General features: G+C 43.4%; 1 protein-coding gene across 1 annotated transcript in view; it reads right to left on the reverse strand.

Moving 5' to 3' along the window:
* Positions 1 to 13619, reverse strand: part of LOC139333438 (intermembrane lipid transfer protein VPS13B-like) — a 319141-nt gene that overhangs the window by 107900 nt on the left and 197622 nt on the right. The window lies entirely within an intron of this gene.

Here is a 13619-nt window from a genome sequence, read left to right on the forward strand (position 1 = left end):
CTTTGAGAAAGTGTACCAGGTCTTGCAGGAGGCACAAGTCGTCTCTAGTGCACAAGTCACATTCAACAAGCAGGTGTCCAACCGACGTGAATGTATGAAATAGCATGAATAGGTTTTATTTATTGGTGTGGGGGTCACATTGAGTCAGGCTGTACTTTATATAGTCAATTACAATGAAGTCCATGACTCCAGGAGTAGACCAGGTAGTCTGTTATACTGAACCAGTAAAGAGCTTTTGGCAGCAGGCCCTAACCACTGCTGACTTTCTTCCTTCTGCCTGCTCAGTGGTTTAGTAGCAAAGTTTCTTACAGGATGATTTATGCCTAAATCAAAGCCTCTGGTACTTGTACAGCCAGGCCTCAGATAAATAACCCCAGGCCTCAGGTGAAATCATTTGCCTTTTATAAAGTTCTGATTTATGCCAGCTTATCATTGGCAGTAAACATTGCTTAAAGGCCTGGCTGGACGGCACAGTAGTCTGGAGACTGGGGCTCTTACTGCCTCTCTTTTTCTATTTCTGTCTCCAGAAACACAGGACTTCTACAGTATACACAAACTGTAATATGGTGGAGGAGATGTAGAGATATGTCAGGAGTGGGCAGCGCTGTCTCTGTAGTTGAACTGCTGGAGTCAAGAGAGCAAACACTGTCCCAACAGCGCCAAGAAAAAATGATGTCATCTATTTTGCCTTTGAAAGACAAGATCCTGACGAATTCACGAGGCAAAAGGAATAATCAAAATTCAACATCTGCATATGACATCAGGGCTTTCGGTTCATTATGATATGTTTATTTGTGCTGGTGAATTCAAATGAGAGCTTAAATGGTATAAATAAGGGCTTAAAATGGCTACAGATGTAGCGGCAGCATGAGTAGTTTTATTTGTTTCGGCAACGTCAATGGCAATTTTCATATAGCGTTTCCCTCCCAGAGCCACACTGGAAAGGCCTCTACCAGAGCGTGATGTTATGACAATAAGCACCAAGTACAAAAACAATGGCAATGGGAGATCAGAGGTGTATAACTGGATTTAGCTAGATTTGTTGACATACAAACAAGTGAAACAGATCCTTAATCAACATTTGGAACCACATTTATCAACAGAGTATAATATAAATCAAACCAAGAGCCCTGTAAGATTTGGGTGGGATGTGTCAGTCTAGATTCATTAGGGCTTTTGTAACAGTACCTCCATCACCCTCCCCAACCCCAAACTGTATTTTTCACATTAAACAAACCACAGTTACCTCATATGCTTTGCAAATTATCTCTTAACTTCAGCTTATTTAGGAGACTCTCTTACTCACAATCAACATTACATGGGAGTCTGCAGCCAAGTTTCTGCATTGCTGAGCTGCAGGGTCATCTCCAATGACATAAATAAATATGATAAACATTTGTCTTGGTCATGCAGCCCGTGGAAACCGGTGTGATTTAATATCAAAAGACATATTTCAGCCAATCGCAGGAAACGAGAGAGCTTCATTTCTGACAAATGAGGAGGGGAGGAATTTTGGAAGTTCCCCTTGGGGTGCAATAATAATTGAAGCCAGATTTTCTTGTTGTACATGTGGGGGGAAAACACTGGCGGTTTGACATATTTGATTGGTCATGTGAAGACCACACTGCTTGGCCAAGAGGAATCAGAGAATGCCTTGGGAAAGCACGGCACTCACTCTGCCCACCATATACACGGACCAACTAAAAACATACAGAGCGAGGCAGGTGGAACACACCCTTCTGCTGTGTCTCACGTGCCATTATCAGACATCTGCCTGCCACTGCCATGTGGAAAATATGGAGCAAAATGAAAATAACAAGTCATAAATGACATGCTTTCGCAGATGAGGAAGGCAGAGAGGGAGGGAAGGGAGAGGGGGTAGAGAGAGCGGGAGAGAAATTTTTCTCAAACACAAGTACTTAGTTTCGCCCTTGTTCCTGAGCCAACCTTATTTTAATTGCAGGAAAAGACCACAGAAACATTATTTTTTACGACAAAATTCTGCTATTTATAAAAACGGATCAAAAGCTCTGCAGTAAGAACGCTCTGTTTCATGGCATTCATGGCTATTATTTTAAAAAACATTTCTCCCTCCTCTGACACAATTTAAACCCAATTTGAGTCCGAAAAGCCACTGGGCCGATTTCGCATCAGAGCTGAAATATGAGGGCTCCCGTCCAACATTATTATGGCTCAAAGTCAAAGCCTCCATCCAATCCAAGCCCTCCAGTGGGAAACAGCAGACAAAATAGTGAAGGCATGGCAGTGTTATGAATCTAGAATGCAGGGCTTGGAAAGAGCGGTTTACTGGTACTTCATCACTGAGAAAAAAATAATGATGTTCCAAATTCCTTTGAACAGAAGATATGCAGACAAATTTACAAATGGACAATTAATTGCAAGTTATGTTCCTCTGTTTAGCATTCTTCGGGTCTATGCATGTGCCGGGCAGAGCATCAATCATGATTTGTGTTATTAAGCAGACGTGTGGGAGGAATGAGTGCTTAACATGTAGCAGATTTGGAACTGTGTGCTGAAGTGGTAATAGGATTCAAGGAGGAACCTTCTGGGCACATATATAATAAACCAGTTAAGACACACATGGGCTAAATGCACATGTATATGCTGATAAACAGCAAATGAGCTCACGCAGACACACACTGCTGCTGCATGCCATGGGGGCATTAGGTGTAACCAGTGAAGGATTTACTCTGCTGCTGCACACAGCTTCAAATAACATCCAGACTTGGACTATAGAACTTGCATGACAGGAGAGTATGAATTGTAAGAAAAATAAAGCAAATACAGTTAAATAATGTTCCACAGATAGAGAATCACACTGAGTGGAGCCAATGGAGAAATAAGTAAAAGGGCTTGTTGAAAAGGAGCGAAAGTGGAATCTTGGGAGAGCTTGATTACCATGCTAAGGTTCTGAAGGCTAACTGTGGTTCAAGGTTGTAAAACAAACCACAGCGGGATCTGGTTGAGGCTCAGGGCCCGATGGTAGGAGTGTGGGAGCATCGGGCTGTGTTACAGCCTCTGGCAGAGGGGATCCTGTGGGGCAGGGTGTATCCTGGCCCTTGGCTTTAAATGTCCTCTCACCTTCCCCTCTCCAGCTCCACCCCCCCCATACCCCCATTCCCTGCCCCAAGCCGGTGGGGCAGGAAGCACCAGGGTAATACCAAGCGCCACTGGCTTCTGGATCTCGTCACTCTGAAACCCGCAACCTGAACCCACAACCCCAGACCTGTTTTTCACTCCATTTCCCCAACAATCACATGCAATACATGTCTGCTTACACTTTCAACAGAGGCAGGAGTGTATGTAAATGCATGCGTGCATGTGCCTGTAAGTGTGTGTTTAAGAGGGATGGGGCCCTCTGTTTCTACTCTCCTGGTAGAACATACATACTGAGTAGAAATTTCATTGAGATCTCAGGCTTAATTCGGCCAAGTCAAGCTAAATTAGGTTTGTACACAGATGGGCTGTATTTCATGAGTGTACCATGTTCTTTATTTTGAGCAGACCCCAACTACTGTATATTTGAGCTGAGAGAGCACATGCTACGTGAAACCCTAACGGTGCATGTCTTGTTGTGTCATTTAATTTTGTGGTGGGGTCTCAACCGCTTTGTTCAAATGCAAAAGTCCCATCCAAGAGGCAAAGCGTTTTTGCGAGACCAGAATTAATAGTATCACTCATCCATAAATTCTAAAAAAGAAAGTGTTCAATTGAGGTTTTGATATTCTTTCTCTGTGGCTCCAAATGTCATTAGCCAAACACCATTAGCACCCAGCAGCTCCTCCGTGGTATTTCTGCTGTGGAGAGGCCAAAGCTGCACAGTGCCTTCTCAATCTGCTTGCTATGGCTCCTAGTGGCTTAAAGCAGAGTCCCGCTGGGGTTGTATGTGCGCCGAGGGGGAATTCATAAGCATTATGATTCATGAAACTTGCAATTACTTAGTAAGTTAAGCACCCCTGCCTACGGTGGTCCGCTCTGAATTGCCAGAAATTCTGCAAGTTCTGAGCTGTGGATTTATGACCCCAGTCAAGTCCAATTGCTGTTAATTTGCATCTACCAATTATAGTAATTAAGGCTCTGAATTAGAACGCTGAGCAGCCCTTGGAGAGAGAGGGGAAAATGATGTCGTGGAACATGGCGAGTCAGCAGAATATAAGACCCAGTCACTCAGGGATTTTTATACCGCTGCTACTAAAATGATTTTTGATGACTGGAGCTTTTTCAACAGGAGTCAAACACAGTCACAAAAACAACAAAATATCCAAGACAACAAAGCTGCGACAATGCTCCAAATTTGTCACACTTGGCAATAACAAAGTACTTATTTGTGGCCAAGTACAACAGCTCCGATCTAAAGATGACTTTTTTCTCACTGGCACAATACACAATAAACATAAATTGCTGCTTTCCTGCACTGCGTCGAGGCTTTGATGTACTGACAAATTCCTATGACAAAAACCCTAATCTATTCTTTTTCAGCCCAACAGCATTACTCATCTCCACTGCTGCTCCCAACAGAAGCCTGTTATGCATTAGACTGATTGCACTTTAAAGACACTCATACTCGACCAATTATATCATATTTACACAAGATCTTAGGAGGAAACTATTACTTCTATATACAATACAAGCAGGGCTTAGCTTGAGCTCATACCACCCTCATGAGAATGGTACATGATAATAAGGAGTTGAAAGAAAGCGCTACAGAAGAAGGCCCTCTGTTTACAATGACATGGTGTATACCAAAAGTCAGTGTTTGCACTTTGATTTCAACATATCTTAATTACAGGAGTCATTTATCTCCCGTGCAGTTTACATGTCAGAGAAGTTATATCGTTCTAAACACAGTCAGTATCAGACATGTTGCTCTGAAGACACTGGCTAACACGTGCTCACCATGATGGCCTGTTAAAGATGTCAGTCTGGCCGGTGTAATTTATAGGCTCATCATGTACTAATTCAAAATCTGCTTCTTGCATTAGAGCTCCATGTTGCAAAGAAGCCCTGAGTGAAGACTGAACAGATATTTCATTTGGCTTCAGCTGATGTGTATTTCATGGAATTCACACATGCCAGTGACTATACAAATTAAACTGTTAATCTTTCGTCATATTCCATTATTCATTGTACAGTGAAAACATTCAGTTTGCTACAATCCCGTAATGAACACTTACTCATCTATTAACACAGTGTTACACGAAAGTGTTTTTAAAGCTGTGTAATATCACATATCCTTGGCTGTACAACAGTCAGAGTGTTGATGCAACTCCAACCTTAGATTTCAGTCGAAAGCACGCTGCAGCCTGACCCAGCTAATAGCACTGCGAGGGCCATTTATTGAAATGTGCAGATGTCGTCTCATTTCTACTGCTGCTGTACACACACAATCACACACACACATGCACACCCACACGCACACACTTTGCCTGGTCTGTTTAGCCTTAACTGTGCTCCTCTCCTGCTTCTGCTTGCATGTAGCTCTAAGCACGGAACATTCCTGGGTAACAGTAATTCACCGGGCACTGACTTCCCACTGGATTCCTTCATACAGTAGGTACATCTGCAGTGGATCTAGAGGAAAAGGCACCTGGGATCCTTATTTGTGAACAACTGAAGTTGTGGGTGTTGCTGAAGATGGCTGAGGTGCGTGTGTGTGCGCGCACGCATCAGTCCGTCTTAGATTAGACTATTTGCTTGAAGCTGCTGCTGAGAATTACTACAAGTCGTCTGTGTGTTGTGTGTCACCGCAGGACAAAGCTACCATTTTTCCCATAAAATTGAGTGGGCCGGTGCTTGTGAAATCACTTCCTCTGTTAGCAGAAACAGATTTGACATGCTTCCTCCCAGCTCTGAAAATGGACATAATGCTGCTTTTATAAAACATGTCAGGCAGAGTTTTAGCAGTGGGCCTCTGATGCAGAGGTGTGAAGGGAATGCCTCGCTGACTTCCTCAGACCTCAGATCGAAACCAGATTTGTGTCCCCACCGAGAAGTTTCACAATGATGTAATCCCACCGCCACTTTAATTTGAGAGGCTTTATCTTTAATTAATCACTAAACACATGCGTGGAATAGATTATTCATAACTGGCTGCAGTAGGGAACGTGGCAGGAGTAGCCAAGGGTCTGGCTTGCCCTCATATGCAGTCATTTTCATCAAGCTAAAGTAGAACAGGCACATACCTCAATGCTACTTTTACACTAATTAAAGGAAAATGATCCTTTTCCTTGAGGAAGATTCCAGATCCAAGCCTGTCCCTGCTCTCTGGCAAGGCGCGAAGGGTGTTCACTTTTCTGACTGACAAAGCCTGAGGTGAATCAAACCTCTTTTGAAACATAAAGGAGTCCGAATCAAACAGGACAAAACCATTTATTCCATCTGACGCAGTTTCAAGTAGATTAAAAATAACTGATGATACTGTGAGAGCAATACTTGTACAGCTGCACCTCACATGTTGTATCAGACACGCTGTCCAGATTGTCACAATTCCCAGATTCCCAAATCTTCTAACTGTTGAGCAGAAATACTCTGGACTCTTCAAGACCACAACTACACACAAACAGGCAGAGAAACACACATAAACACACACACACACACACACACACACACACACACACACACACACACACACACACACACACACACACACACACACACACACACACACACACACACACACACACACACACACACAAAAAAATCTATGGCAAAACTGGAAACGCATAATGCCTTAAAACAAACTGCTCACATGCACAGGCTCATGGGATATACTGTACATTCACTATGATTTCTCAAACCAGGATGGTTACGGTCTTCAGAGCATTCTTTATGATTTACTCCTGCACATAAATTGTTCAATTCGTGCTCCGGCAAGGAGGGTGTTTTATGGAGCTGTAAAATTAGGCCCACTTTATGGATCCAACAGCATGAACCACTACTGTTTTTTCCACTTGATATTGATTAAGCGGTTCAGTATTGCCAAGCTGGTTCACATTACTATACACACAGGCGTGTTGTGTGTATTTTTGAAGATGCTCATTTTTATCTGTGAAAATGAGGGTCTTTGGCAGAGCACTTTGAAGTTGATTACACACTGTTTACAGCAATTATTGAATTCTGACAAATGTTTAAAGCAACAAGATTACATATCAAGGCCTTATCCTTCTTCAGATAAAGAATGAACATTTTCCTAAACAAAGTCGTGGAAATGATGGCCGTATTTGATTAGGTTAACGTATGCTACAGGTTTAGCAGACAGGCTGAACAAACATGTAATTGGATAGCTAAAACAGTAGGTCCTTCTCGTTGACGTTTGCCTTGACCTTAAACAACATTTTGTTCTAATTCAGATTTCCTTCCAGCAAACAAAAGGCAGAATGAAACAAAATACAACGACTTGCTGCTGGAAGCTCCCGCATAATGGAATTAAAAACTTATGTCTAAATCACAAGCTTTGAGGAGAGACAGGTCGGACTTTGAGAGTATGAAAGCAGCTTAGAAACCTCTGGTGCGGCCCAAAACAAGACGACTGCAACTGCTTTCTCATGAGATAGTGTCCAAATACTTTAATGTCAGCAAGGAAAAACAGCATAAAATAATTACAATAATCTGGGGCACACATGCTTCCTACATCAGCTAATTCTTCCTCCTCTGTAAATGACTGCAGAGCCAGTGTTTATAATTCTGAAGCGGATCTAGCATTCATCCAAACCGCTGAGTGTATTTATACAAAGTGACATTTCTATATGGGAGATTTCCCCCTTTTGCCCCTCTAACTGAGGAAATCACATGTGGGGGCTGACCTCCTGTGCTTACCTAATTCCACTAGTGATGCTGTCGATTTGGGGTGGGAGAGGGAGGGAAGAAAGGAGAAAAGGTACAGAGTCAGCATGGGCGACGAACTGAAAGAAAAGACTGGAACTACTTTTAAAATGGAACAGAAAGAACACGTGCAAGAAGCACTAATGCAGTTGAAGTAAAGTTGGGGAGTTAACTTAGCTCTGAGGGTGAATGAAGAAGAAAATGCTTGATGGAGTGACACAAGCTTAAAAGTCTATAAGTTATTTCCATAGCAGACATTTAAGTGTTACTATTATTGTTCAAGTGTCAAGCAACAGGGAACCATTATTACTTAATTACACCTTTTCCAACTGTGATGTGTCAAAAGGTCTCTCTGGGTCGCTTTCTCCAGGACAGTAACTGTTCATTGATATTTGATTGATATGGGGCTGCCAACCTCATGCAAATTGATTTCTTACAAAAACAATAACCCACAACTACGGCAGGGATGACGTAACCCCCAGTGAGTCTTCTAATTCCTCCACTTATAAAATATCATTGAACATTTCAACACAAATCACAATCCAGCTGTGTCTGCTGTGTTCTCTGGCTGATTTCTGCTGCATCAAGCGATATCATCAAGTTTGCATGTCATCACATCGATCTCACTGCTTCATTTGCAAGTGAAATGGTCCAACTTCAATGGGTTACGGAGAAAAAACTTAGCCAAACACATTATAGGTAATACACAGTAATGTCATGTGAGAAGATATTTGGATTAATTGAAACGCCCTCAACAGATTGCTGAAATAGCTTCATCTCAGAGACCTACAGGAGGTGAGAGTTGGAATAAAGGCTGCGTTCAATCAGCATCATCTGGAGCCTGTCATACTGAACATGTGCAATGACAGCGTTCTCTAAGAATCAGCCTGAGCCTGGTTGTTTCTGTGTTTGCTGGCAATGCATCTTGTTCCAATAAGGAGGAAAAACCAAGCAGAATGTGAGAACCATAAGAGGAGAGAGAAGCTGAGGGAGATGAAAGTCATGGAAAGTGACAGAGAGGAGGAAACTGCTGTGGAAGACAAAATGAGCAGAGAGATGGAACTGTAGTAATTAAGGAACAGTGCATAAAACTCAGTGAGAGATAATGATAGAGAAATGAAAAGAGCACTGTTTCCTGCTGCAGTACCTCCACTCCTTCCTCTTTCTCTCTCTCTCGCTTTACAAAATTCCCTCCACGATCATTTTCCACCCTTCTTTTACTATCCTCCTTCACCCTCCCCTCCCCGTCCTAACATCTTATTCTTTTCTCTCCCCTCTCCTCTCTTGCCAGTCAGTGTTTTGGTACAGTGACTCCAGAACAGTGGGGAGGAAGTGGCCCCTGCAGGCCAGGCTCCTGACAAACCACAACTCTAAACAGGCAGTGCTGTGAAAATATGGCATTCAAACAACACAATGCCAAAACTTCTGACCACCATGCCGACATCCAAACAGCTGCAGGCACTGGGAACCTTTAGTGGGAAAAAACAAAGAGAAAGAAACGGATCGAAAAAAGGGACAAAATAATAAAAGAAGTAGCAGGAGGGGAGTTCAAAATCAAAAACATGCAAAACAGAGTTTCAGCAGTGTCTGCGTTGAGCGGGAGACCAGACTGAGCCTTGTTTTTATTAGAAAGAACTGAGAGATGAGAAAGACATGATGCCAACATGTCAGCCCCCTGTGCCTCTGTGGAATAGAGTTTCTGCCCCCTATAGAGGTCTTAAAAGCACACTGGAAAAAAGAGAATGTTGTGAAGCAAGAGGCTTGAGGGAGAGATTGAGAAATTGAGTGGGAGATGCTGTAGAAGGAAGGAAGGACGGAAGGAAGGAAGGAAGGAAGGAAGGAAGGAAGGAAGGAAGGAAGGAAGGAAGGAAGAAGGGAATGAGTAGTGCTTCTGTTGAGCAGAAAATCTGTCCAGAGAACAGTCCAGGTGTAAAGAATTAGAGGAGATGGCACATCAAACAGGGCTGTGCTCTGCCTCTTTCCTGTAGCGCTGGTGGCAGGAAATGCTCTACAGCATCCTGTGAGCTGACCGGAGAGAAGCTGACAGGAGGGAGCAACGAGGAGACCGAATAAAGTGGGAGGTGAAGAACAGAAGAGGGCACATGTAGAAAATGTTCAACAACATCCTGCACAGAAGAGGGAGATGGGGGGGTTAGAGACTCGGGGAGAAACAAGGGAAGGGAGGAGAACAGAGGAAAGTCTGTAGAACAAGGGAGGGAGAACAGAGAAAGGAGAGATTAAGGAGAAGGTAGAGGAAAATCTCTACAACATCCTGTGAAATGATTTGGCACGGATGGGCTGGGTGGAGGGGAATGGGAGGACTGTAGGATACATGAATAGTCAATCATTTACAGAGAGGGGAGCAATACAAAGCAGGCATGAAGTTGAACGAGGTCTGTTAGGGTTGGATGGAGAGGAGGAATAATTAATTAAGGGAAGAAAGAGAATGAATTCATGGCAAAAATACAGAGCAGAAAATACTACAAGAGCGCGGGAAACACATTTAATCTGCTCTCCAAGCTAACAGGTTGCAAATACCAGCTCACTTCCATCAGTATTTCTACTGTATATTCAAGATATCAACAGGAAGGATTCCAGTACTGTACTGTCATATGGACAATCTGAAAGTCTGTACATCAGCTCCCTAAGCTCTTATTTGGCTGCATGTCACTTGGAGAGAATGCTCTGCATTGACAAGTGAAATGAGGACAACATAAATTAGGTTAAATCACGGACAGACAAGATAAGTAACCCTACTGTGTATAACTCACACAGAAACGAGAGACAGCACCATGAGGTTTGTGTGCGGTTGAAAATGTGTGTGATGTGCATAAGTGTAAGTGTACTGTTTGCAAAGTGTTTGTGTGTGTGTGTGTGTGTGTGTGTGTGTGTGTGTGTGTGTGTGTGTGTGTGTGTGTGTGTGTGTGTGTGTGTGTGTGTGTGTGTGTGTGTGTGTGAGAGGGGAGACTGATATGCTTCTCTGTGAAGGGTGTGACATGTCAGGTTGTGATGTGTGTGTGCCTCGTCTCCCTGTGCTGCCTGTCCAACATGTGTCTCTCAGCTGGATCTCTCCCTCCGCCTTCAAACCAGCTTTCTGCTCCTTAAAAAAACTCTTCTGCGGCTTTAAAATGCTAATAATATCAGTCCATTACCAGGCTACACATAATGTGAGGCCTTCAGAAAAAAACTCCTTTCAAAGCGCTTCAAATGCCTTCTCAGTTGTTAGAAGAGGAGTTGGAAAAATATCAAGGGGAGGGGGGGACATTGATGCTTTAAACACTGGCTACTCGTCATTACTGAGGAATGGAGGGAAGTCTTGCCAGCAGTTGGACATTTCAGTTCAGCATAAGTATATGGAGCAAAGCACATTTGCACAAGTTAATAATTTTTGCCCCGGTTACATGTGTGTAACTATAGCTGTGCATGCGTGCAATGATAAAGTGACAGGGGTGGGGTGCTGATTGGAGGGCTCTTTGTGTGTGTGTGTGTGTGTGTGTGTGTGTGTGTGTGTGTGTGTGTGTGTGTGTGTGGGGTAAGTTATGGAGAGAAGAAAGGGGACCACCGCAGTAGAGTTGTCTACCCGGTGGCTTCACATTTCCCTCTGTGGTTCTCTCAAACCTGCAGCTGAAGTAACATGACTGACATTCAGAAACACACACACACACACACACACACACACACACACACACACACACACACACACACACACACACACACACACACACGCGCACACACAAACAGCACTCTGTTTCAAAGCTTCAGCCTCACACTGCACATACTGTACCTGCCAGCCTGCTGATCTTGATCATGCACTGTGTGCACTGTCACTTTCTCTATGCCAACCCTGGGAGACTAAGTTATCAGGTCTGATTTGGACAGTCTACAAAACACAATACCTGTAGTAGCATTTTCAGAACAACTCAATGACCTCTTTAAGTGTAGTCTACATTTAGTTTTGAGTTAATTGCACAGAAATGTTTGTAAAAATGCAGCCTGGGATCAGTGTGGTACTTCAACTCTCTGTAAAGTCATGCAGTTATAGATGCATTGGTAACGACTGCTAAGAAGTGCGTGCCTCAAGACCACAAACCATAACAAAGGATATTCAATTACCACTTATTGTATTTGTTTATTTAAGAGGAATATTTGTGAGTTAAGCAAGATGGTATCAAAGTGGCAGAATAAGACTGAACATATGGCTGCAGATGGACTAATCAAGCACACATTACAGTGGATAATATATTGTTCATGAAATAAGCTCTATGGTATTGAGTGGGAGTAAAAACTAGTAAAGACCAGGAGGAGGAAGACAGTTCTGAGCCCACTTTAGTGCCAGCCTGTGGCTCTTTCAAGTCTGGTTGGGCCTCCTGGGGTTGTAATGTGCCTCTTATTACACAAGCATTAGGCAATTACGCCACTGGTTTCACATTGGCTTCCCGGAGCCACAGAAGAGCTTGTGGCTTCACACATGGACATTTGAAAGCATCTGCACATTCCTTTTTTCTTGAGGTCGGCTTCTTTTTCTCTTTCATACTTCTACTTGATCCTTCAATTGACTCTGCTCTGGTCTGATGTTCTACTGTGTAACCTATTGATAACTGCCACTTGGCAGGAGACTACTGACCACACACACACACACAGATGTACATGGGCACATGCCTGTTTACAAAGCTCTGCATTTGCAGAAACTCAAAATCTAGGTTTCCCTTCCTACTGAAAGAAAATATCGCAAAACAATAACACACTACCATATTTAGGACCTTGTAACTATCCTGTACAATTTTCCAACAAACTAAACTGCTGACGACTGTAAGAGCACGGCATTGTAACAACACAAAGCCTTTGTGCACTGAGAAATAAAGACAAGTTGCCAAAAACCCTCCCTCCAAATTCATCATCTCAGACCTTGTTGTGCATATCGACACATGGCTCCAGTTCAGCTATTTCCATGTAAATCCGAAGAAAAGAAACTAGACAAAGTGGAGACACACTGACTATCAATACCGTATTCCTGAATTCCCCTGACAGTCCACCTGGCATCCGCCTCTGCTGTGTGACTGGCCAGTCAGAGTCTCCCTGTCAGTACAATGACAGCTTCAAACCAACCACACAGGATGCCAGAACATCAACATGTCATAAGCAGGGAGAAAAGGAACTAAAACACAATAATGCACAAGGCTGGGGGTTTTACTACACACATGGACTCATAATTTCACACACACACGCACACATCAGACTCTGACAGGGTAACACCAGTAGAATGTGTGTATCACATGCTGCAGTTGTGCACAGAGCTTCCTCGGCTGGTGGTACGGGTGTATTCTTAGAACCTTTATATCCTGCTTCAGGATGAACCATTTACACTCACACACACATGCAGGCACAATCATTGAGCATGGAGCCCTGTGGCCAGGCGGTCAACCCCTGGATCAGGCCCTTTTACGAGTGCTGGACAGCTGAGGGGTGATCCCTCTCGCCTCTGTCAGCACGCATCCCGTTCTGACTGACAGCAGTATGCCAAAACACAAGAGCGCTTTCCGGGAAGCTCTGAACTAAGGTCTGTCACCTTGAGTACCACCAAACAAGGAATGCAGAACTCCACACCGCTTTCAACGGCAACAGATGTTAACAAAAAACAAGAGAAAGGGAAAAAAGGAAAAAAAGAAAGGGCAGTTGATGGGAAGCAATACTATGGGTGTTTTGGCTTTGCACTGAAAAGGACAAATACATGAAGGGGAAACTGCAGCTCGCACATTCAGGGTTAATGAGGTCATTTG

Source organism: Chaetodon trifascialis, chromosome 7, assembly GCF_039877785.1.
Source record: "Chaetodon trifascialis isolate fChaTrf1 chromosome 7, fChaTrf1.hap1, whole genome shotgun sequence".
NCBI lineage: Eukaryota > Metazoa > Chordata > Actinopteri > Chaetodontiformes > Chaetodontidae > Chaetodon > Chaetodon trifascialis.